Source organism: Symphodus melops (genome assembly GCF_947650265.1).
Source record: "Symphodus melops genome assembly, chromosome: 23".
Classification (NCBI taxonomy): domain Eukaryota; kingdom Metazoa; phylum Chordata; class Actinopteri; order Labriformes; family Labridae; genus Symphodus; species Symphodus melops.
This window is the reverse complement of record NC_136713.1, coordinates 12,463,374-12,490,703: the sequence shown is the minus strand read 5'-3', so window position 1 is coordinate 12,490,703 and position 27,330 is coordinate 12,463,374. Positions and strand designations below refer to the sequence as shown.

General features: G+C 28.9%; 2 long non-coding RNA genes across 3 annotated transcripts in view; one reads left to right on the top strand and one right to left on the bottom strand.

Annotated features, from left to right (window-relative positions):
- Window positions 1-120: 120 nt before the first annotated feature.
- LOC306818525 overlaps window positions 121-27,330 on the bottom strand; it is a 29,484-nt gene continuing 2,274 nt past the window's right edge. The window contains exons 4-6 of one of the 2 annotated variants that reach the window (XR_013778270.1): window positions 21,958-21,999; window positions 1,743-1,843; window positions 121-210 (exon numbers count right to left, since the gene is read on the bottom strand). This is a non-coding gene — a long non-coding RNA (uncharacterized lncRNA). The remainder of the gene's footprint in view (window positions 211-1,742; window positions 1,844-21,957; window positions 22,000-27,330) is intronic. The other variant, XR_013778271.1, reaches the window with a different exon arrangement.
- LOC306818526 lies at window positions 153-27,122 on the top strand. Its single transcript, XR_013778272.1, has 6 exons — window positions 153-224; window positions 944-1,032; window positions 1,115-1,252; window positions 2,192-2,281; window positions 25,660-25,827; window positions 26,707-27,122. It is a non-coding gene; the product is annotated as an uncharacterized lncRNA (long non-coding RNA).

The window sequence follows — 27,330 nt, the reverse complement described above, 5'->3', positions numbered from 1 at the left end:
TAACGGCATGTATTGTTTGAGTTATTTGATGGTGTTTCCATTTGTACTGAGGTGAACAGGAAACGGTCCCACCGATAAAGATTGTATCTGCCGCTCCAGGAGAAGAAACGCAGAGAACGTCCCAGATATGGTGGAGAAGGAGGGAGACCCCATTGTCTTGAGCGCAGCGTTACAGCGGACAGCTGTTCAATACGGTTTCCATCACCAAGTCTGGACACAAGAAGGTGAAAAAAAAACACACTGACATCAGAAAATTCACACAGGTACAAGACTGAAAGCAAATGTTTTACTTCATACGTTGAAGTGGTGCAACAGTACAGTTCCAAGTTTTGAAGCTTTTGGTACAGTAGAGGGACCTGATCCAACACTTTTCCCCCTCTTTTATTAGGAACATTAAGAACTTCCCTTCTACACATTCGGCTGATTGCAGCCTTGACAGTTCAGACATGTACACCTGCTCAGGTTACTTTTTAAAAAAACATTTTAAATTGCTCATTATAAAATATATAAAAATCCTTTAACCAAAAGACTCTCACAGATATGAATGAAAAGGAGTAATTAATAGCCTATATGTAAAATATTTATTTTTAATCACAGTTACAGATTTTATTTTATTTTTTTACTATAAAGATTTGTCCATTAAGCCTGACAATTATTAGAAGCAGGTGCAGCATTAAAGGGACTTATCTACCGAACGTTAAACTTAACGGTTGATGACGTTGAATTTGATAGAGAAAATGAGAAGTTTTACTTGAGTTTGACACAGACCTTTGATGGAAAACGGCGACTTTTCCCTTCACACTCAGCTCCCTCTTCACCACAATAGTTGGATACATCGCCCGCATTAAGGTCAACGCTGAGCCAATTTGAAAAAATCAACTCAAGTGAGTGTTGTGATACAGCGAACAAAAATGCCCTTTTTGTCATCCTTTGTCTCATTCAGGGCTGTTACGTCGGGTCCTTTTTGGCTCATGCTGCAAGAAACGTGGAGCTGAAGCTGCAGGAGTGACTGCCTGTCGGTGCTTCTAAACGGTAAGCTGATGTGTGTTAGGAGTCATTATGGGACAAATATATTTGTATCTAAAGGCTTTTTCCTCTCACCATTTCAACTCAGGCGCTGCAAGCAAGAAGACGCCATCTAAAATTCCTGCAGTCAACATTAAGAATGTTTCCGTGTCACGAGGGAGCCGAACACGTCCATCTGCAACCCCTTTAATGACGTGCAAAGGTTTGTGGAGACGCTCTGTTCAAGGTATGCATGTTCATTCTGGGATCAGGACTTCATATTTCACCCACTCTGTCTTTAAAACACAGCATGATCACTGTTTATAGATATTTAACAAGAACAATACATCAACAATGCGAGTCAATAACTATTGATTATTTTTTGGTAGAACATGTTTTTGGTGCAGCATTTCAGCAGCTCGGAATTAACTTTATTTGTAAATGTGACTGTTAAAATAACGAGTATAATTACATTGAACTAAAAAAAAAAAATCAACAGTCATGAAACCCAAACTATCCCAAGCAATGCACTTAACCTCCCTGTTAAGTGGCGCGTTTTGGGGGGAGAAGATACCGACAGCACTTCCTTGATGTGGTTTGCACATGAAGTGATTTATTTGGGTAAAAAGCCTCAGACCTAACATAGTCAAATGCATGTACAGACGCAGGCATTTAAAAAGGTTATTAGTGATATTTCACTAACAGATCAGATTTTATAAAAAGAAAAATGAACCTACAGGTAGCCTTGTTGCTGTCAGGAGCAATGAGAAGCTTGGCTTTCTAATGACGCTCTTCAGACACTCAGTCCAGACCGGAGCCCTGCAGATCACCTGTGAACCTGGAGACACAAATGAGAAGAAAAAAAACAGTCATCATGACTGTTCTAAATCTGTTACAAACTTTGAGGAAAAAAAACTATTTTTGACAAATGTACAAATTTGACATTGTAATGAAAGAACGTATTTTGATGAAAATATAGTGGGAACAAAGTTGGTCATTTTGATTAAAACAAAAAAACACAATTGGTTGAAAGAGGATTTCTGGCGAATACAGCAAATTTTATCTTTGTGAAAAATGTTGACCACTGAGCTTTTCACGTTTCTTTCTATTTGACACTTCAAATATCATTGACAGATTATTTTGTTGGGTTCAGTGACTGTAGTGAACCTTTCTCTTCGTGTTACAGGACCCTGTGCTGTTCAGGGGCTCAATGAGGAAGAACTTTGACCCTTTTAACTGTCACACAGAAGAAGAACTGTGGAACACTCTGCAAGAGGTCAGTGACAATAATACATGCACATTCATCTGTCGAATTGAAAATGAAGATTAAAGAGACAAGAACATAAACTTGATAGCTAATCACCGTCTAGTGGAAAACACTGCAATGAATTTCAATTTAATGAAAACATGAATAAATTGTAAATTTTGATTTAAATACGACTTTGAGTAAATTTGAAATCACACAAACAGCCAACCAAATTTACTGCAAAAGGGCATCAGTCCTAACATTTTCTTTCCAACAACCTCTTATGCAATTTACCCAGCAGCAAGAAAACCTCGATGGGCTTTCTTCTTTAGTGTGTTACAGTGCACAAAACAGAAACAGTGTGAAAGTGTGAGGCAATCTAGACAGTGTAAGCTAGCATCAAGAGACCCCTGTTCAAAATTTGTAACTGTCACAAATTTAAATGTTGAACCTGTCCCTTCTACAATTTTTGACTTAAAACAATGACTGTAGACCTGTTGGGAATTGAGTCCTAAATGTTGACTGCAGAATTGTCACAAAATTTGACTGATACGTTGACTGTTGAGCAAAGTTTAAAATTGAACATTTTAAAATAATTTGAAATCCAGAAACTGTTATTTTGAGCAAAAATTATATTGTTCAGAAAAATGTTAAATAATTTTGTAATTTGTAGATTGCACCGAAAATTTTAAAAATTTGATATACAGAGTAGAGCTGAAACGATTCCTCGAATAACTCGAATAATTCGATTACAAAAATTCATCGAGGAATTTTCGCTGCCTCGAGGCTTCGTTAAGTTTTTTTTTTTTGCATCATCAAAACTTTGGTATGAGTATAAAATACGTTTAATGTAGCTGCAGCTACCTGCTCCTCTCTCTTACACAGACACTTCAGCGCTAACACGCACACGCGAGCGCGGCGTGCCCCTTTTAACTTTTACTCAGCACACAGTTGATCCGTGATCCATACGACCCAGTCGGGAACACGTGATCCGGTCAAACGGTCGGCTTTTCTCCGTTCACTCTCTCCGTGTTTGCAGCTAACATAACGATAGCAACGTCCTCTCACAGTCTCTGTCATAGACGCGTCTCTGGTCTCTGTAGTCTGTGAGCGCGCTGAATGCACGCGCTGCAGGAGCAGACAGAGATACACTTTTAATAATGAACAGGCTGATAATATGAAATGTCTGATGTCTTCAAAGCGAAATCAAGACAGAACTTGTTTGTGGAATAATAATTTAGCAAATATATATTTAAAGTTTCTCAATTTCCTGATCTGATAATATGATTGATTCAACAGAACATAATGCTTTCTCTATTAAATGTACTGTAACAGATGTGTCGGCTACACAAAACACTATTTGCTATTTCAGCCATTAAAACGTGTTTGGCCTGTATTTTTCATCTACCTGCCGCATTGACCAGTGAATCAGAAAGTGAATTTGGGACCCTGTCAGTAATATGGTGAGCATCATCAGCAGCTGTAGAGCAGAGGTGGTTGGCTGTAACAAGCAGGCGTTTCCATGGTAACTGCAAAGAAGCAGGTTTGTAGGGACGACCCAAGACGAGTTAAACCTTAATTAAGCAAAAGTATGATTTATTAGATTACTTGATTAATCGACGGGATATTCGATAGAATACTCGATTACTAAAATATTTGATAGCTGCAGCTCTAATACAGAGTTAATTTAAGCAAACATTGGATTTTTCGGGAAAATTTTAAAAATGGAATCTTTTAAAATATTTAGTCATTTTATCAATTAAAAATTTTAAAGATTTGAACATTTTCATGAATAAAATGTGGTATTGTAGAATTTAAACATTTGGACTGTTTTCATGAGTGAATTGTACATTTTATGGAAAAAAATATTAAAATGTTTCTGGTGAATAAATTGTAAATATTAAAACATTTTTTAAAAATGGAACATATTAGAATGTTTGAAAAAATTGAAATTAAAATGTTTTTGATGAAAAAGTTGAAAATATTGAAAGGTTTTTGGTGAAAATGAAATTAAAATGTTTTTGGTGAATAAATTTGAAATATTAAAAATATTTTTTAAAAATTGAAAATATTAAAATGTTTTTGAATATATTGTAAATATTAAAAGGTTTTGATGAATAAATTGTAAATATTAAAAATATTTTTTAAAAATTGAAAATATTAGAATGTTTGAAAAAGTTGAAAATATTGAAAGGTTATTGGTGAAAATGAAAATATTAAAATGTTTTTGATGAATATATTGTAAATATTAAAAATATTTTTTAAAAATTGAAAATATTAGAATGTTTGAAAAAGTAGAAAATATTTAAAGGTTTTTGGTGAAAATGAAATTAAAATGTTTTTGGTGAATACATTTTAAATATTAAAAATATTTTTTAAAAATTGAAAATATTAGAATGTTTGAAAAAGTTGAAAATATTGAAAGGTTATTGGTGAAAATGAAAATATTAAAATGTTTTTGATGAATATATTGTAAATATTAAAAATATTTTTTAAAAATTGAAAATATTAGAATGTTTGAAAATATTGAAAGGTTATTGGTGAAAATGAAAATATTAAAATGTTTTTGATGAATATATTGTAAATATTAAAAATATTTTTTAAAAATTGAAAATATTAGAATGTTTGAAAAAGTTGAAAATATTTAAAGGTTTTTGGTGAAAATATTAAAAATATTTTTTAAAAATTGAAAATATTAGAATGTTTGAAAAAGTTGAAAATATTAAAATGTTTTTGATGAATATATTGTAAATATTAAAAGGTTTTGATGAATAAATTGTAAATATTAAAAATATTTTTTAAAAGTTGAAAATATTAGAATGTTTGAAAAAGTAGAAAATATTGAAAGGTTATTGGTGAAAATGAAAATATTAAAATGTTTTTGATGAATATATTGTAAATATTAAAAATATTTTTTAAAAATTGAAAATATTAGAATGTTTGAAAAAGTAGAAAATATTTAAAGGTTTTTGGTGAAAATGAAATTAAAATGTTTTTGGTGAATACATTTTAAATATTAAAAATATTTTTTAAAAATTGAAAATATTAGAATGTTTGAAAAAGTTGAAAATATTGAAAGGTTATTGGTGAAAATGAAAATATTAAAATGTTTTTGATGAATATATTGTAAATATTGAAAATATTTTTTAAAAATTGAAAATATTAGAATGTTTGAAAAAGTTGAAAATATTTAAAGGTTTTTGGTGAAAATATTAAAAATATTTTTTAAAAATTGAAAATATTAGAATGTTTGAAAAAGTTGAAAATATTGAAAGGTTTTTGTTGAAAATGAAATTAAAATGTTTTTGGTGAATAAATTTTAAATATTAAAAATATTTTTTAAAAATTGAAAATATTAGAATGTTTGAAAAAGTTGAAAATATTGAAAGGTTTTTGGTGAAAATGAAAATATCAAAATGTTTTTGATGAATATTGTAAATATTAACATTTAAAAAAAATTGAAAATATTAAAAGGTTTTGATGAATAAATTGTAAATATTAAAAATACTTTTTAAATATTGAAAATATTAGAATGTTTGAAAAAGTTGAAAATATTGAAAGGTTTTTGGTGAATAAATTTTAAATATTAAAAAGATTTTTTAAAAATTGAAAATATTAGAATGTTTGAAAAAGTTGAAAATATTGAAAGGTTTTTGGTGAAAATGAAATTAAAATGTTTTTGGTGAATAAATCTTAAATATTAAACATATTTTTTAAAAATTGAAAATATTAGAATGTTTGAAAAAGTTGAAAATATTGAAAGGTTATTGGTGAAAATGAAAATATCAAAATGTTTTTGATGAATATTGTAAATATTAACATTTAAAAAAAATTGAAAATATTAAAAGGTTTTGATGAATAAATTGTAAATATTAAAAATACTTTTTAAATATTGAAAATATTAGAATGTTTGAAAACGTTGAAAATATTGAAAGGTTTTTGGTGAATAAATTTTAAATATTAAAAATATTTTTTAAGAATTGAAAATATTAAAATGTTTTTGATGAATATATTGTAAATATTAAAAGGTTTTGATGAATAAATTGTAAATATTAAAAATATTTTTTAAAAGTTGAAAATATTAGAATGTTTGAAAAAGTAGAAAATATTGAAAGGTTTTTGGTGAAAATGAAATTAAAATGTTTTTGGTGAATAAATTTTAAATATTAAAAATATTTTTTAAAAATTGAAAATATTAGAATGTTTGAAAAAGTTGAAAATATTGAAAGGTTATTGGTGAAAATGAAAATATTAAAATGTTTTTGATGAATATATTGTAAATATTAAAAATATTTTTTAAAAATTGAAAATATTAGAATGTTTGAAAAAGTTGAAAATATTGAAAGGTTTTTGGTGAAAATGAAATTAAAATGTTTTTGGTGAATACATTTTAAATATTAAAAATATTTTTTAAAAATTGAAAATATTAGAATGTTTGAAAAAGTTGAAAATATTGAAAGGTTATTGGTGAAAATGAAAATATTAAAATGTTTTTGATGAATATATTGTAAATATTAAAAATATTTTTTAAAAATTGAAAATATTAGAATGTTTGAAAAAGTTGAAAATATTGAAAGGTTATTGGTGAAAATGAAAATATTAAAATGTTTTTGATGAATATATTGTAAATATTAAAAATATTTTTTAAAAATTGAAAATATTAGAATGTTTGAAAAAGTTGAAAATATTTAAAGGTTTTTGGTGAAAATATTAAAAATATTTTTTAAAAATTGAAAATATTAGAATGTTTGAAAAAGTTGAAAATATTAAAATGTTTTTGATGAATATATTGTAAATATTAAAAGGTTTTGATGAATAAATTGTAAATATTAAAAATATTTTTTAAAAGTTGAAAATATTAGAATGTTTGAAAAAGTAGAAAATATTGAAAGGTTATTGGTGAAAATGAAAATATTAAAATGTTTTTGATGAATATATTGTAAATATTAAAAATATTTTTTAAAAATTGAAAATATTAGAATGTTTGAAAAAGTAGAAAATATTTAAAGGTTTTTGGTGAAAATGAAATTAAAATGTTTTTGGTGAATACATTTTAAATATTAAAAATATTTTTTAAAAATTGAAAATATTAGAATGTTTGAAAAAGTTGAAAATATTGAAAGGTTATTGGTGAAAATGAAAATATTAAAATGTTTTTGATGAATATATTGTAAATATTAAAAATATTTTTTAAAAATTGAAAATATTAGAATGTTTGAAAAAGTTGAAAATATTTAAAGGTTTTTGGTGAAAATATTAAAAATATTTTTTAAAAATTGAAAATATTAGAATGTTTGAAAAAGTTGAAAATATTGAAAGGTTTTTGTTGAAAATGAAATTAAAATGTTTTTGGTGAATAAATCTTAAATATTAAACATATTTTTTAAAAATTGAAAATATTAGAATGTTTGAAAAAGTTGAAAATATTGAAAGGTTTTTGATGAAAAAGTTGAAATTAAAATGTTTTTTGTGAATAAATTGTAAATATTAAAAATATTTTGTAAAAATTGAAAATATTAGAATGTTTGAAAAAGTTGAAAATATTGAAAGGTTATTGGTGAAAATGAAAATATTAAAATGTTTTTGATGAATATATTGTAAATATTAAAAATATTTTTTAAAAATTGAAAATATTAGAATGTTTGAAAAAGTTGAAAATATTTAAAGGTTTTTGGTGAAAATATTAAAAATATTTTTTAAAAATTGAAAATATTAGAATGTTTGAAAAAGTTGAAAATATTGAAAGGTTTTTGTTGAAAATGAAATTAAAATGTTTTTGGTGAATAAATCTTAAATATTAAACATATTTTTTAAAAATTGAAAATATTAGAATGTTTGAAAAAGTTGAAAATATTGAAAGGTTTTTGATGAAAAAGTTGAAATTAAAATGTTTTTTGTGAATAAATTGTAAATATTAAAAATATTTTGTAAAAATTGAAAATATTAGAATGTTTGAAAAAGTTGAAAATATTGAAAGGTTATTGGTGAAAATGAAAATATTAAAATGTTTTTGATGAATATATTGTAAATATTAAAAATATTTTTTAAAAATTGAAAATATTAGAATGTTTGAAAAAGTTGAAAATATTTAAAGGTTTTTGGTGAAAATATTAAAAATATTTTTTAAAAATTGAAAATATTAGAATGTTTGAAAAAGTTGAAAATATTGAAAGGTTTTTGTTGAAAATGAAATTAAAATGTTTTTGGTGAATAAATCTTAAATATTAAACATATTTTTTAAAAATTGAAAATATTAGAATGTTTGAAAAAGTTGAAAATATTGAAAGGTTTTTGATGAAAAAGTTGAAATTAAAATGTTTTTTGTGAATAAATTGTAAATATTAAAAATATTTTGTAAAAATTGAAAATATTAGAATGTTTGAAAAAGTTGAAAATATTGAAAGGTTTTTGGTGAATAAATTTTAAATATTAAAAATATTTTTTAAGAATTGAAAATATTAAAATGTTTTTGATGAATATATTGTAAATATTAAAAGGTTTTGATGAATAAATTGTAAATATTAAAAATATTTTTTAAAAATTGAAAATATTAGAATGTTTGAAAAAGTTGAAAATATTTAAAGGTTTTTGGTGAAAATGAAATTAAAATGTTTTTGGTGAATACATTTTAAATATTAAAAATATTTTTTAAAAATTGAAAATATTAGAATGTTTGAAAAAGTTGAAAATATTGAAAGGTTATTGGTGAAAATGAAAATATTAAAATGTTTTTGATGAATATATTGTAAATATTAAAAATATTTTTTAAAAATTGAAAATATTAGAATGTTTGAAAAAGTTGAAAATATTTAAAGGTTTTTGGTGAAAATATTAAAAATATTTTTTAAAAATTGAAAATATTAGAATGTTTGAAAAAGTTGAAAATATTGAAAGGTTTTTGTTGAAAATGAAATTAAAATGTTTTTGGTGAATAAATCTTAAATATTAAACATATTTTTTAAAAATTGAAAATATTAGAATGTTTGAAAAAGTTGAAAATATTGAAAGGTTTTTGATGAAAAAGTTGAAATTAAAATGTTTTTTGTGAATAAATTGTAAATATTAAAAATATTTTGTAAAAATTGAAAATATTAGAATGTTTGAAAAAGTTGAAAATATTGAAAGGTTATTGGTGAAAATGAAAATATTAAAATGTTTTTGATGAATATATTGTAAATATTAAAAATATTTTTTAAAAATTGAAAATATTAGAATGTTTGAAAAAGTTGAAAATATTTAAAGGTTTTTGGTGAAAATATTAAAAATATTTTTTAAAAATTGAAAATATTAGAATGTTTGAAAAAGTTGAAAATATTGAAAGGTTTTTGTTGAAAATGAAATTAAAATGTTTTTGGTGAATAAATCTTAAATATTAAACATATTTTTTAAAAATTGAAAATATTAGAATGTTTGAAAAAGTTGAAAATATTGAAAGGTTTTTGATGAAAAAGTTGAAATTAAAATGTTTTTTGTGAATAAATTGTAAATATTAAAAATATTTTGTAAAAATTGAAAATATTAGAATGTTTGAAAAAGTTGAAAATATTGAAAGGTTTTTGGTGAATAAATTTTAAATATTAAAAATATTTTTTAAGAATTGAAAATATTAAAATGTTTTTGATGAATATATTGTAAATATTAAAAGGTTTTGATGAATAAATTGTAAATATTAAAAATATTTTTTAAAAATTGAAAATATTAGAATGTTTGAAAAAGTTGAAAATATTGAAAGGTTTTTGGTGAAAATGAAATTAAAATGTTTTTGGTGAATAAATTTGAAATATTAAAAATATTTTTTAAAAATTGAAATTAAAATGTTTTTGATGAATATATTGTAAATATTAAAAGGTTTTGATGAATAAATTGTAAATATTAAAAATACTTTTTAAATATTGAAAATATTAGAATGTTTGAAAAAAATGAAAATATTAAAAGGTTTTGATGAATAAATTGTAAATATTAAACATTTTTTAAAAATTGAAAATATTAGAATGTTTGAAAAAGTTGAAAATATTAAAATGTGTTTGAATAAATAGTAAATATTAAAAATATTTTTTAAAAATTGAAAATATTAGAATGTTTGAAAGTGTAAAATATTTAAATGTTTTTGATGAATACATTGTAAATACTAAAAATATTTTTTGACAGTTGAAAATATTAGAATGTTTGAAAAAATTGAAAATTAAAATGTTTTTGATGAATAAATTGTAAATAAATAAAAAAAATAATAATTGTTTTTGAAAAAATTTAAATTAAAATGTTTTTAATGAAGTTGTAAATACCAAAAATATTTTAAAAATATTGAAAATATTAAAAATATTTTTTAAAAATTGGAAATATTAGAATGTTTGAAAAAGTTGAAAATATTAAAATGTCTTTGAATAAATTGTAAATATTAAAATCTTAAAAAAAAATTGCTCAATGAGTTGTAAATATTAAAAATATTTTTTAAAAGTTGAAAATATTAGAATGTTTGTAAAAGTTGAAAATATTAAAATGTATTTGAATAAATTGTAAATACCAAAAATAATTGTAAAAAATTGAAAATATTAGAATGTGTGAAAAAGTTGAAAATATTAAAATGTCTTTGAATAAATTGTAAATATTAAAAATATTTTTTGAAAGTTGAAAATATTAGAATGTTTGAAAAAGTTGAAAATATTAAAATGTCTTTGAATAAATTGTAAATATTAAAAATATTTTTAAAAAATTTAAAGTATTAGAATGTTTTAAAGTGTAAAATATTGAAATGTTTTTGATGAATACATTGTATATACTAAAAATATTTTTTGAAAGTTGAAAATATTAAAATGTTTTGAATGAAGTTGTAAATATTAAAAATATTTTTTAAGAATTGAAATTAGAATGTTTGAAAGTGTAAAATATTAAATGTTGAAAATATTAGAATGTTTGAGAAGAAAAAATTAAAAATATTAAAAATATTTTTAATTTGAAATTAAAAATATTTTGAAAACGTTGAAAATATTAAAATGTTTTTGATGAAGTTGTAAATATTAAAAATATTTTTTAAAAATTGATAATATTTGAATGTTTGAAAAAGTTTTGATGACTAAATTGAAAATATTGCAAATATTTAAGTTGAAAATATTTAAATGTTTTTGAAAAAGTTGAAAATATTAAAATATTTTGGATGAATAAATTGTAAATATTAAAATATTTTTTACATTTAAATTTTAATTGTTTTTGTAGAAGTTGAATATTAAAATGTTTTTGGAGAAAAATTTGAAATTAAAATGTTTTTGATGAATACATTGTAAATAAACATTATTTAAAAAGTTGAAAATATTAAAAATATTTTTTAAGTTGAAATTAAAAAGGTTTTTGATGAAAAAGTTAATTAAAAAGTTTTTGATGAACTTGTAAATACTGAAAATATTAGAATGTTTGAAAAAGTTGAAATTAAAATGTTTTTGGTGAATAAATTGTAAATATAAAAAATTGAAAATATTAAACTGTTTGAAAAAGTTGAAAATATTAAAATGTTTTTGATGAATTCATTATAAGCAAAATGTTTTTGAAGAAAAAGTTGTAAATATTAAAATGTTCTTAATACATTTCCAACTATTTTTTTTACAATGGATTAATTGTAATTATTAAAATATGTTTTAAAAATCCAAAGTTTTAAAATAATTTGCAGAAATTGTAAATTTTATGTTTTGATTACATTTTCAATATTACCTTTTTTTTTTTTTAAATTGAAAGTCTTAACATTTTTGATGAATAAATTGAGAATTTTTTAAGTTGCATTCAAAAGAAAAAAAAAACAGACAATGCATGTTTTCAAAACAAAGTGTTATCTATTAACAAAAGCAAATCAGCAAAAATGATCAACAGCAGATAAACCATCACAGACAGCCATTCTGTAAATGCCAAATGGAAACAATCCTAACAATTTCTTTACACACTAAGGCAGGTAGTTTCAAACAAACTCTAGTACAAGTCAGCCAGCAGCAAGAAAAACTCCTGTACAAGTTAAAAACAATCAACTCTATTTGTCAACACACATCTCTAAACTATTGTTAGATAAAATGAGAAATGAGGTAAAAACTGCCAAAACCTTGATGGGCTTTCTTCCTTAATGTGTTACAGTGCACACAACAGAAACAATGTTAAAGTGTTAGGCAATATAGCATCAAGAGACACCCTAGCTGTCTTCATGCGTAAAGTGCGGTCACAACCACAACAGCTTTTCATAGCTTTCTATTTTTATTTTAAATGTAGAGATGTTTACATACATTTATATTTGGTATTCAATGGTTCATAGAGAAATAACTTGATTTAAAAGTACAATTAATATTTTCTATTAAAGAATGTTGGATTTTGACTTTAAAGCTTTCACAAATGTCGAGTGACAAATGTTGACCGCAGAACTGTTGCAAATTTTAATTGATAAATTTTTATGCTAAACCTGCCGCACAGAAAATGAAAACAATTACCATAAACCTGTCAAAAAAGTGAAGTGATAAATGTTAACCCTGTCGCAGTTTTGGCTTAAAACAATGACTGTAAACCTGTTGCAAATGTTAAGGGATAAATGTTGACCCAGTAGCAATCACACATTTTGACAGATGTACGTTGGCAGCAGATGTTTAATAATAATAATAATAATAATAATGTGATAATGTTGACCATGAACCTGTCGCAAATTTTAAGTGATGAATGTTGACCCTATACCTGCTGCAATTTTTAACTGAAAACAATGACTGTGAAGCTATCACAAATGTTAAGTGGTAAATGTTGACCGCGCAACAACATTTATCACTTTACATTTGCAACAAGTCAGAAGTCAACATTTATCACTCAAAATGTGCCATTAAATGTTCAAAAAGTACGATTCATAACCTTTTTAATCAAAGCATTATGTTGACAAACCTTTCACAAATGTTTATTGATAAATGTTGACCGTGGAGCTTTCTTTAAGTAAGTCAAATATTGACTGCGGAGCTATAAAAAAATGTAATGAAAAATGTTGACTGCAAAACTGTTGCAAATTTTGAGTTAAAACAATTATCTTGAACCTGTTGCAAATGATGAGTGATTAATGTTGACGAACAGAGTTGTCACAAATCTTGAGTGGAGACAATGACCTGTTGCAAATAGAGAAATGTTTATTGCAGACCTGTCATGAAATTTGAGTGATAAATGCTGTAAACCTGTTGCAAATGTTAAGGGACAAATGTTGACCGCGGAGCAACAATTATCACTTAACATTTGGGACAGTTCAGCAGTCAACATTTATCAATCAAAATTTGAGATAGGTTTAAGGTCAACATTTGTCCTAAATGTCAGCAGTCAACATTAATCACTTAACATTTGAGATTAAATGTCGACCGTAAATCTGTCGCACATTTTGAGTTATACATATTTACCACAGACCTGTCCCCAAGATTAATGGATTAATGTTGACCATGGAGCTGTTGTAAATTAAGTCATAGACTTTGACTGTGAACTTGCCGCAAATTTACAGTGATGAATGTTGACCATATATATGTGTTGCAATTTGTGACTGAAAATAATGACAAATTTTGAGTGATAAATATGAACTGCAGACCTGTCACAAATGTGGTGTGATACTTGTTGTCCACGCGGCAACATTTGTCACTTTACATTTACAAAAGTTCAGCTGTCAACATTTATCACTCAAAATTTGAGACCGATCGGCAGTCAACATTTACCATTCAAAATTTGCAACAGTTCAGTCAACATTTATCACTCAACGTTTGAGACAGGTCAAAGGTCAACATTTATCTCTCAACCTTTGCAACAGGTATGCTATCAATATTCATCATTTTGTATTTGGGACAGGTCTCCAGTCAACATTTATCACTTAACATTCGAAACAGTTCTAAGGTCGACATTTGCAAAAGTTCCGTTGTCAACATTTATCATTCAACATTTGAGACAGGCCAAAAGTCAGCATTTATCACTCATAATTTGCTACAGTTCAGAAGTCAATTTATCATTTAAAATGTTGACCGTGGAGCTGTCGCAAATTGAGTGATATTAATGTTGACTCTGTACCTGTTGCAATTTTTGACAGAAAAAAAACTGGTAGACCTGTTGGGAATTTAGAGATAATTGTTGACCACAAAGAAAAATTCCCCACTTTACATTTGCGACAGTTTTGGGGTCAAACTTTTATCACAACTTTTGCAACAAGTCAGCGGTCAACATCATTCAAGTAGATCTTACAAAAACATTGCAAAATCAAAAATAGTTTTTGATTGATAAATTGTAAATTTTCCAAAAGTTTTATTCATGAACAAATTGTAACTTAAAATACTTTTTGATTACTTTGTTGACAGTTGCTCTGCGGTCAACATTTATCTCTCAATTTGTGATCAAATGTTGAACGTGAACCTGTTGAAAGTTGTAAATCATAAATATTGACTGCAGACTTGTCACAAATGTTAAGTGATAGATTTATAACTCCACATTTGGGACAGATCAGTGGTAAACATTTACAGTTCAAAACTTGAGATGATAGGTCAGCTGTCAACATTAATCACTTAACATTTGAATGTATCTGTTGCAATTTGTGACTGAAAACAATGACTGTAAACCGGTCACAAATTTTGAGTGATAAATATTGACCGGACCTGTCACAAATGTGGAGCGATAAATGTCCATGGAGCAACATTTGTCACTTTACATTTGCAACAGTTCGGCAGTCAACATTTATCACTCTAAATTTGAGACAGGTCAAAGGTCACTATTCATCACTTTGTATTTGGGACAGGTCACCAGTCAACATTTGCAACAGTTTAGCAGTCAACATTTATCACCCAAAATTTGCAGCCGTTCAGCAGGGAATTTATCATTTAAAATGTTGACCGTGGAGCTGTCGCAAATTGAGTGATAAATGTTGACCCTAACCTGTTGCAATTTTTGACTGGTAAACCTGTTGGAAATTGAGTGGTGAATTTTTCTCTGTCAACAATTATCACTTTACTTTTGCGACAATTATAAATTATACATTTTATATCATTTTTGAAAAATGTGAATTAAAATATTTTTTGGTTTTTAAATTGTATATTGTAAAATATTTTTGGAAAATTTTACATTAAAATATTTGATTAAATTGTGAATTTAGAAAAATGTGTTAAAAATATTTAAATTAAAATATTTTTTGATGATTTTGATTAAATTCTAAATTTTTAAATTTAAAAAAATTAAATTTTAAAAAGAAATTAAATTTTAGTTTTTGATTAAATTTTAAAATATTTATGAAAAAAATTAAAAAAGAAATTAAATGTTTGTTTTTGATTAAATAGTAAATTTTTAAATATTGTTGAAAGTGTTGAAGTTATAAATTGTTTGAAATTTTAAAATTTCTGAAAAATTTAAGTTAAGTTTTTGAATTGTTGAATAATTTAAGTTGCTTTTAAATAACAGATCATGCATTTTTCCAACACAAAGCTTAACCGTTATTTAAACTTAGAAAACCATTTCCCTACAACCAAACAAAAACAAATAGCAAAAATTATCAACAGCAGATAAACCATCACATACCAGTAACAGTCACACAAATAGCCAACCTTTAAATGCAAAATGGAATCAATCCTAACAATTTCATTACGCACTAAGGCAGGTAGTTTCAAACAAGCTCTGATGCAAGTCAGCCAGCAGCAAGAAAAACTGCTGTATAGGTTAAAAACAATCAACTCTATTAGTCAACACACCTGTGTTAACAGTGCACACAACATAAACAATGTTAAACTTCAAAGCAATCTAAACAATATGTCAGCTAGCATCCAGAGGCCCCCTTATCTGCACTGCCATCTTCACTGTGTAACAGTCACAACCACAGTAGCTAATCACAGTTTCCTTTTTGTATATTTAATGTAGAGATGTTTACTTTTGGTCTTCAATGGTTCATATTGAGAAATAATTTGCTTTGAAAGTATGATAAATAATATTTTCCATTAAATAAAGTTGTTTGTTAACAGGACCTGTAGAAATTTTGACTGTAAACCTTTCACAAATGTTGGGTGATAAATGTTGACCGTGAAGCTTTCTTAGATTTAGTCAAAAATATTGACCGGAGCTAAAAGATATTGAGTGAAAAATGTTGATCACAGAACTGTTGCAACTTTTGAGTTAAAACAATGACCTTACACCTGTTACAAATGATGAGTGATTTAATGTTTACCACAGAGCTGTCACAAATCTTAAGTGATACATGTTTATCCTCGACCTTCCACACAATTTGAGTGAAAACAATGACCTGTCGCAAGTAGAGATAAATGGTTTATCGCAGACCTGTCATGAATTTTGAGTGATAAATGTTGCTCTGTGGTTAACATTTATCTCTCAATATATGATTAAATGTTGACCGTGAACCTGTTGAAAATTGTAAAGATAAATATGGACCGCAGACTTGTCACAAATGTTAAGTGATAGATGTTGACCATGGAGCAACATTTATAACCCAACATTTGGGACAGATCAGCAGTCAACATTTACCATTCAAAATGTGAGATAGGTCAGCTGTCAACATTAATTACTTAACATTTGAGATTAAATGTTGACCATAAACCTGTCGCAAATTTTCAGTGATAAATGTTGGCCGCAGACGTGTCACACATTTTGAGCTATAAATATTTACCACAGACCTGTCTCTAAGATTGATAGACGTTGACCATGGAGCCGTCGTGAATTAAGTAATAAACTTTGACTGCGAACTTGCCTCAAATCTTCAGTGATGAATGTTGACCATGTATCTGTTGCAATTTGTGACTGAAAACAATGACCGCAGACCTGTCACAAATTTTGAGTGATAAATGTCCAAGGAGCAACATTTGTCACTTTACATTTGCAACAGTTCCGCAGTCAACATTTATCACTCAAAATTTGAAACAGGTGAGCAGTCAACATTTATCGCTTAACATTTGAGACAGGTCAAAGGTCAACATTTACCACTCAACATTTGAGACAGGTCAAAGGTCAACATTTATCACTCTAAATTTGCGACAGTTCAGCAGTCAACATTTATCACCCAAAATTTGCAACAGTTCAGCAGTGAATTTATCATTTAAAATGTTGACTGTGGAGCGGTCGCAAATTGAGTGATAAATTTGGACCCTGAACCTGTTGTAATTTTTGACTGGGGAAAATAAATAAATAAATTAAAAAAAGACTGGTGAACCTGTTGGAAATTGAGTGGTGAATTTTTATCTGTGGTCAACAATCACTTCACATTTGCAACAGTTTGGGAGTCAACATTCATCACAACTTTTGCAACTAGTCAGCGGTCAACATTTTTCACTCAAAGTAGATTTCACTAAAATGTTGCAAAATCAAAAATAGTTTTTGATGATGAAATTCTAAATGTTCCTAAAAAATTTAATTCATGAAAAATGTGAAACTTAAAATATTTTGTTTAGTAAATTGAAAATCTATATTCTATATTATTTTTTAGAAGAACTGTAAAGTTTTGTCTTGGTGTTTAAAGTTTACATTTACTTGACGATTGTTTTTCATGAAAAAATTCCCAATTTAAATTACAATAAATTACAATGTCTGAAAAAAATTAATTGACATAACGTCTACATTTATACAAACAAAGTTTGATGAGAACAATGCACAAAGTTTCATAAATAAATAGCACATTTTGTTGAAGACATTTTTGATTAAAATGTAAAGTTTAATATAAACATTTTTTATATCTAAATTGCATTTTTTAAATAACTTATTGAGAATTCCAAAAGGGAGCCAAACTCTCTTTGCAAACTTGTGTTTTGTAATATTACCCAGAAATGATTTCAAAGAGTCAACAAAAAGAGTCAATGCATGTTTTCAAAACATGACTTACAAAGCTGTGAAATCCACTTATTTAGTTACAAATGAACAAAATCAAACGGTATCACCAGCAGCAAACTATCACAGACTGAGAACAGTCACAAAACAGACAACCTTTAAAAGCATTATATACCAAGGCCAGTAGCTTCAAGCAACCTCTAAATGCAATTTAGCCAGCAGAAAGCAAACCTCCTGCACAGGCTAAAAACAATCCACTCTATTAGTCAACAAACATCTCTAAACTATTGTTGAATACAAAGTGATGCCAAAAGCTTTCTTTAATGTGTTACAGTGCATATAACAGAAACAATCTTAAAATGTTCGGCTATCTAGACAATGTGTAAGCTTGCATCAAGAGACCCCCGATCTACACTGCTGTTTTCATCTGTGTAACATGCAGATACAACCACAATAGCTATTCACAGCTTATTTTAATTTGTAATGTAGATGTTTAAATGTGTTATTTGGTTTTTAGTACTTCATATTGCAACAAAAATTAGTTGCGTTTTTTTTTTTTTTTTAAAACTTGTATCTTGACCAGTTGCACATTTTTGAGTTACAACAATGACTGTAAACCAGTTGCAAATTTAGTGAAGTGTTTACCGCAGAACAGTCACCAATTTTCAGTGATAAATGTTGACCCTATAGCTGCTGCAGTTTGTGACTGAAAATGACTAAACCTTTCACAAAAATTAGCAATAAAATGTTGACCGATTAATGTTGACCATGTATCTGTTGCAATTTGACTGAAAACAATGACTGTAATCCTGTCACAAATTTTGAGTGATAACTAATAACCGCAGACCTGTCACAAATGTAAAGTGATAAACGTTGCCCGCGGAGCAACATTTATCACTTTACATTTGCAACAAGTCAGTCAATTTATCACTTTACATTTGCAGCAAGTCAGCAGTCAACATTTATCACTTGCAACAGATGCAGTAATTTATTAGATACATAAATTGCGTATATTGATTAATATACAAATTTTCAATGAATAAATTGTACATTTGCATTCATGTTTTTTTTATTATCAAAGCACGATGTTTCAGGGAATCGTAAATGTTTAGTAAAATATTTATAAATAAATCGGCAATTTTAATGAAAATGTGGCTTTTGATAGTAAAAACATTTTGATTACATTATTTTATCAAAAATATTAAAGTCTGAAAATAAAAACTTGACAGCTATTTTTATATTAACACTTTTTGATGATAATGCACAACGTTTGATAAATTGCACATTTTGATGACAAAAAGATTTTTAATGAAAATGTAAAAGTTTAATATAAATATTTTTAATATCCTAATTGCATTTTTTGATTAGCTTAATGAGAATTCCATAAGGGAGCTAATTTGCAACAGTCAGGCACCAAAGCACACGCATGCATAAACTTTTTATTTTTTTGAAAACCTTAGTGATTTTTGTTTTACGTCTCAAATTATTTCATAGGCAGGAGAGTATTATAAGTTGCATATAAAAGAGGTCGGTGCTCTGTTATTATTCACAACAAAAAGTCAGTGCATGTTCTCAAAACATGACTTACAAACTGATTTGTTATGAAAGCTGAGAAATCCACTCATTTAGCTCCAACCAAACAAAAACACAAAAAATATCACCAGCAGCAAACAAGCCATCACAGGCCAGGAACATTCACACAAACAGCCAACCATTAAATGCAAAATGTAATCAATCACAACATTTTGAAAGCCTAGGCAGGCTTTCAGTATACACAGCAGAAACAAGAAAGCTGACAGGAAAAAAAGACAATTCAGTTAATAGAAAAGTATGTGACTCACGTTTGATGTGAGCAGCTGTTCGGTCTCCCTTTGCACTTGTTCCTGAGAAAGCAATCTTTTTTGTTAACAGCATCATTTGACATACAAATGCCCTTCACTCAGAGCATGTCATGCTATGAGCAGCACATCAAAAGCAGGTAGAGCTCCCAGCTTTTTTATTTGACATGCCAACCTTTAGCAGCACAAAACACAGCAGCAGGGCAGAAAGCTTGGTAGGAAGCAAACGAGCAGGCAAGCAGACGGAGAGGTAGGCCACAGATAGTGACTGACAACTGTCTGACTCACAAGTCACAAATCAAGTCTTAAAGTATAATCAAAACAAGCCAATTTAAATAAAATATGCGATTTCAAGCAACCTCGTGCAATAAAACCAACAGCAAGCAGACCTCCTGTACAGGCTAAAAACAATCAACATATCTCTAAACTATCATTGAATGCAAAGTGGATTCACTTCCAAAATGTGAAAAATCATCACCAGAAGCTCACAAATCATCCCAGACTGAGAACAGTCACTCAAACAGCCAACCATTAGATGCAAAATAGAACCAATCCTAACATTTCCATTACGCATTAAGGCCAGGAGTTTCCAGCAACCTCTTATGCAATTAAACCAGCAGCAAGCAAATCTCCTGTAAAGGCTAAAAACAATCAACTCTATTAGTCAACACATCTCCAAACTATCGTTGAATACAAAGTGGAATCAGTCCCAAAATTGCCAAAAGCCTCAGTATGCTTTCTACTTAAATGTGTTTCAGTGCATGCAAGAGAAACGATTAGTATTAGGCAATCTAGACAATATGTAAGATAGCATCAAGAGACCCACTTATCTGCACTGCTGTGTTCACTGTAACAGTCACAACAGCTATTCACAGTTTTGTGTGTGTACTTGTAATTTAGAGATGTTTAGAGGGGTTTATTTTTGGTCTTTTGTATTTTATATTGCAGCAAAAATACCTAATTAAAAGTACAATTCAATTAGTTTAAGTATTTTGACCTGTCGCAAATTATCAGTGAAAACAATGACCGTAAACCTGTCGCAAATGTGAAGTGATAAATGTTGACCGCGGAGCAACATTGATCACTTCACATTTGGGACAGGTTTACAGTCAACATTTATCAATCAATCTTTGAAACAGGTCCAGGGTCAACATTTATCAATCAATCTTTGAAACAAGTCCAGGGTCAACATTTATCAATCAATCTTTGAGACAGGTTCAGGGTCAACATTTACCATCAATGTTTTGGTGAAAATTTGAAGTTTGATGAATAAATTGTAAAATTTAAAAAAGGAGATTTAAAATTTTGATTAAGACATGATTTTGGTTGATAATACAATTTTTTGATGATTAAATTGTAAATTTGATGAAAATACAGCTCTTGATTTACGTCTTACATTTTGATGAAAGATTTTTTATGAATAACTTGTAAAGGATAAAATAGCAAATATTGAGGTAAATACAGCATTTGAAGTTGTTTGAGGAATATACATTATGATTTTGCACATTTTATTGAACTGTTTGACAAAATTGCACATTTTGGACAAAATCATTGTTGCTGGATAAACTGCAATTTTTGATTAGAAAACATTGAACGCGGACTTGCTGTAAACTCTGACATGGTTTACGTAATCATCAGTCAGTCAAAATAACCTAAGCAGAAAGCTCATTTAAAATTACATCGGGCTGCTGTGAGCAATTCAGCATCAGTCGGGTATGAAAGCAATTTCACACGTAGCTAAATTTCACAAACTTTATTTTGTGTATACGGTGCTCTGTTCTGTAATATTTACAACAAAAAGTCAATGCATGTTTTCAAAACATGACTTACAAACTGCTTTGTTATTAAAGCTGAGAAATCCACTCATTTAGCTCCAACCAAACAAAAACAAACTAGCAAAAAATATCATCAGCAGCAAACAAGCCATCACAGGCCAGGAACATTCACACAAACAGCCAACCATTAAATGCAAAATGTAAATCACAACATTTTGAAAGCCTAGGCAGGCTTTCAGTATACACAGCAGAAACAAGAAAGCTGACAGGAAAAAAAAAGACAATTCAGTTAATAGAAAAGTATGTGACTCACGTTTGATGTGAACAGCTGTTCGGTCTCCCTTTGCACTTGTTCCTGAGAAAGCAATCTTTTTTGTTAACAGCATCATTTGACATACAAATGCCCTTCACTCAGAGCATGTCATGCTATGAGCAGCACATCAAAAGCAGGTAGTGCTCCCAGCTTTTTTATTTGACATGCCAACCTTTAGCAGCACAAAACACAGCAGCAGGGCAGAAAGCTTGATAGGAAGCAAACAAGCCAGCAAGCAGACGGAGAGGTAGGCCACAGATAGTGACTGACAACTGTCTGACTCACAAGTCACAAATCAAGTCTTAAAGTATAATCAAAACAAGTCAATTTAAATAAAATATGCGATTTCAAGCAACCTCGTGCAATAAAACCAACAGCAAGCAGACCTCCTGTACAGGCTAAAAACCAATGCCAATGTGTAACAGTACACATAACAGAAACAATGTTAAAGTGTTCGGCAATATAGAGCTAGCACCAAGAGTCCTGTAGCTGTTTTCAAAACATGACTTACAAATTTATAAGTTATTAAAGCTAAGAAATGTACTTATTTAGCTGGAATCGAACAAAAAACAAAAAGCAAAAATCATCACCAGAAGCTCACAAACCATCCCAGACTGAGAACAGTCACTCAAACAGCCAACCATTAGATGCAAAATAGAACCAATCCTAAAATTTCCATTACGCATTAAGGCCAGGAGGTTCCAGCAACCTCTTGTGCAATTAAACCAGCAGCAAGAAAACCTCCTGCACAGGCTAAAAACAATCAACTCTATTAGTCAACACATCTCTCTAAACTATCATTACATGCAAAGGGGAATCACTTCCAAAATTGCCAAAAGCCTCAGTGGGCTTTCTTCTTTAATGTGTTACAGTGAACACAGCCACAATAGCTTTTCAGTTTCTTATGTGTAGTTTTAACGTAGACATGTTTATTTTTACTCTTCAATGGTTCATATTGCAGAATAAATAGTTTGTTTAAAGTATAATTCATGATTTTTTTTTAGTTAGAGTTTTATCTTCACTTGTCGCAAATGTTGAGTGATAAAGTAAACATTGACTGAGGACCTATGGCAATTTTTTGACTAAAAACAATGACTGTAAATGTGTTGCAAATTAAGTGATAAATATTGACCGCAGAACTATCACAAATTTTGAGTAATAACTGTTGACCGCAGAGCCGTCAGAAACTTTGAGTGATAAATATTAACCCTGCACCTGCCGCAAAGTTTGAATGATAAATGTTGACCGGAGCAACATTTATCACTCAAAATGTGAGACAGATCAGCATTCAACATTTATCACTCAAAATTTGAGACATGTCAGTCAACATTTGATGAAAATACATCTTTATTTAATTGCAAATTTTAATGAAAGTCAATGTTTGATGATTAATTGTAAATTCCAACAAAATAGTATTTTTCCTGATTAAATCGGACTTTATGAAAACATGTTTTTTGATAAATTGCAACTTTTGATTAAAACTTGACAATTTAGTCATCAAAAATTATTTAAAGTAATGATTTGACAGAAATAATGTAAATTTTGACAAAAGAAACAACTTGATTAATATGCAAAGTGTAATGAAAACCTGTTTGATATCTAAATCGCATTTTTAGATTAGCTATTTGAAAATTACACTAAAGAGCAATTTTGTAACAGTCAGGCACAAAAAGAGACATTTTATTTCTCTGCAAACTTTGAGTTTTGATATGTCCAAGACATTTATTCAAATAGGGAATGGAAATGGAAATTCAAATGCAAAAAGTAATCAATCTTTAACTATTTCATTACACATGAATGCCGGGAGTTTCAAGCAACCTCTCATGCAATTTAACAAGCAGCAAGCAAATCTCCTGTAAAGGTGAAAAACAATCAACTATTGGTCAACACATCTCCAAACTATTATTGAATACAAAGTGGAATCAGTCCCAAAATTGCCAAAAGCCTCAGTATGCTTTCTACTTAAATGTGTTTCAGTGCATGCAAGAGAAACGATTAGTATTAGGCAATCTAGACAATATGTAAGATAGCATCAAGAGACCCACTTATCTGCACTGCTGTGTTCACTGTAACAGTCACAACAGCTATTCACAGTTTTGTGTATGTACTTGTAATTTAGAGATGTTTAGATGGTTTATTTTTGGTCTTTTGTATTTTATATTGCAGCAAAAATAACTAATTTAAAGTACAATTCAGTCACTTTAAGTATTTTGACCTGTCGCAAATTTTCAGTGAAAACAATGACCGTAAACCTGTCGCAAATGTGAAGTGATAAATGTTGACCGCGGAGCAACATTGATCACTTCACATTTGGGACAGGTTTACAGTCAACATTTATCAATCAATCTTTGAAACAGGTCCAGGGTCAACATTTATCAATCAATCTTTGAAACAAGTCCAGGGTCAACATTTACCATCAATGTTTTGGTGAAAATTTGAAGTTTGAATAAATTGTAAAATTTAAAGAATAGATTTAAATTTCGATTAAAACATGATTTTGCTTGATAATACAATTATACAAATAATACAATCTGAGTCTTGTGGAATGAAATCACAAATTTTGACGCAAATGATTGATGTATCATAAATTTTGAAAGATTTTTATGAATAACTTTTAAAGAAAGCAAATTTTGAGGTAAATACGGCATTTGAAGTTCAAGGAATATAATATAATATATTAAATAAAATATGCGGTTTCAAGCAACCTCTCGTGCAATAAAACCAACAGCAAGCAGACCTCCTGTACACACTAAAAACAATCAACATATCTCTAAATTACCATTGAATGCAAAGTGGATTCACTTCCAACATGATCAAAAGCCTCGGTGGGCTTACTATGCCAATGTGTAACAGTACACATAACAGAAACAATGTTAAAGTATTAGGCAATAATAAACAGTGTAAGCTAGCACCAAGAGTCCTGTAGCTGCACTGCCATCTTCATCTGTGTAACAAACTTATGAGCACACTAGATAGTCACAGTTTTATATGTATACTTGTCATTCAGAGAATGTTTTCGCTCTTTGATAGTTTATATTGTAGCAGAAATAAAAGTACAATTCATAATTCATGCCATTGGTCCATTTCATTCAAGTTAAAAAAGAAACTTGTATCTTTAGTTAGTCAGTAAAGTATTAATCTTAATGTTGAGTTATATTGACAACATGGTTAATCATATTAAATCACCTCAGTTTATATTACACACTTGTAAAAAGTGGGAATGGGTTTGATCGCTGTTCCAAGTGTTGTAAAGTACTTTGGTAAAAGTAAAACGATTTGACGGAGAACTTCAATGAAAATATTCAATACAACAACAGAGTTGAAGAGGATGTGTTATAAATGTCGTGCACAGTTTCATCAGTAAAGTAAAGTCAAGCGTGAAGCCCGGTTATCTTTTAAGAAGTTACAGCTAAGTTCCCACAGTTTTAAGATAAAATATCTTTTACAACAACATACTGTTAAAGCAATCCAATCAGTGCCATATCAAAAATGTACAAGTATACAATCACTATAACCAAATTTACAAATGAGAATATGACTATGGATCAAACAGTAACTGTGGTCCTGAAACTGAGCTTGTTACTGAAATAGGTACATTTGTTTATTCATATTTTCATTCTAATTTTACTCAATGCCGATAAGTGGAGGCAACAGTTGCCGGTTTACTTAATTCCTCTTTACTATTCTTCCATATTTAAAAAGGTACAGCAGTTGGAGGCACCACTGGGATGTTTGGCTGGAGGAGAATCCTTAAGCTGAAGTGGAAACTTCTCGTCTAGCATCCCTCAAACTCCCCCGGCTGATGAGAAAGGAGCTCAGAGCAGTGATTGAGGCATTCTTCAGAGACACATCGGCACCTTGTATCCTGAAGTGAGTAGAAGTGACTACTAGGGAGCAGCAGTAAACTATTGAAGTCTACGAAACCCCTTGTTTTACTGCTTAGGCTAACTTCTCTGATGAAATGCGATCTGATACAGATTTAAGGACCAGCCAAAGAATATGTAACTGGTAAGACTAGCAGTCATTATAAAGTACCTCGAACAGGAACAACTGAGGATGATGTCTGAGGACGAGGGAATGTCAGGTCTCCTAATGTTCAGGACATAACGGACAAAGTCAACATAAAAATGAGTGAATAGGAAGACCTTCTAGACCAGTGAGATATAATGACAAAAAGAAAACTATGCATGAACATGAATGTTCCTGCAAAGTCAAAGAATATGCCTTTAGCGGCCCCTAATGGCAACATGTCGCGCAAAGACTTTAAGATATCTGGACAAATAGGTAAGCCGGGGCAAAAAGATTGGTTAACCTTCTCGAGCCTTGCCAGACCGACTGAAAGTGGATTCTACCTGAAATTATGACCCAGCATTATTTAGACCCTTCATGCGTACTGGTCTGCAGAATGACAATATTAAGAGCGACCTACAGACCAGTCAAGTGACGTTCCTGTGGAAAAGAAAAACACCACCTAGCAAAGAACAGGTCTGTTGTGCTATAGGTATGGAAAGAGAGCCACTTACCTGATGTGCCATGAAGAGATGTTGCTGTGGTGGTGGTGTGATGGTCTGCAGGATATTTTCTTGGCACACATTGGGCCCATGTGTACCAGTTGAGCATCGTTTAAAGACCACAGCCTACCTGAGTATTGTTGCTGACCATGACCATCCATCTCCATCAATTTACTCCTTCTCGACAATGGTGATTATGAATACGTTGTTTTCATTGACCATTTCACATGCTTTGCAGAAGCTCAAACAGCCTACCTGAGTATTGTTGCTGACCATGACCGTCCGTTGATAATCTGGGAGGTGAGTTTGAAAACAAACTGTCCCCACAACTGCAAAAGTACTGTGGAGTTGCAGAGTTGAGAACTACAACGTAACAGCATCAAGGAAATGGCCAGGTAGAAAGACTGAACCGAAAGTCTTCTGGAAAGACTCCAGACGTTAAAGACACACAGAGAAAAGACTAACTGGAAAGATTCTCGAATGAAACTGACCTATGCACTTACTGAGAATCTACTGGATTCTATGTCATATGAACGCTCCCCAAGGTTGACATGTTCACCTTCAGTTCAGACCAGAGAGATGGTAATATTCAAAACTACATGGAAAAGTGGGCATTGGCAAGAGAAAATGCCAACAAAGCTGCAAAGAGATGTAAGAGACATTTTGACAGTGAGGTGAGAAGCTCAGTATTACAGCCTGGTAACGTTTTAGTCAGGAACTTGACTCCTGGTGACCCTGGCAAACTGAGCAAACACTGGAAGTACATTATCTACACAGTTGTGCGCAGAGTGGGTGAAGACAGCCCTGAAAAAGGAAAAGATTTTACACTGTAATCATCTCCTCCGATGGGTTACTACCATTG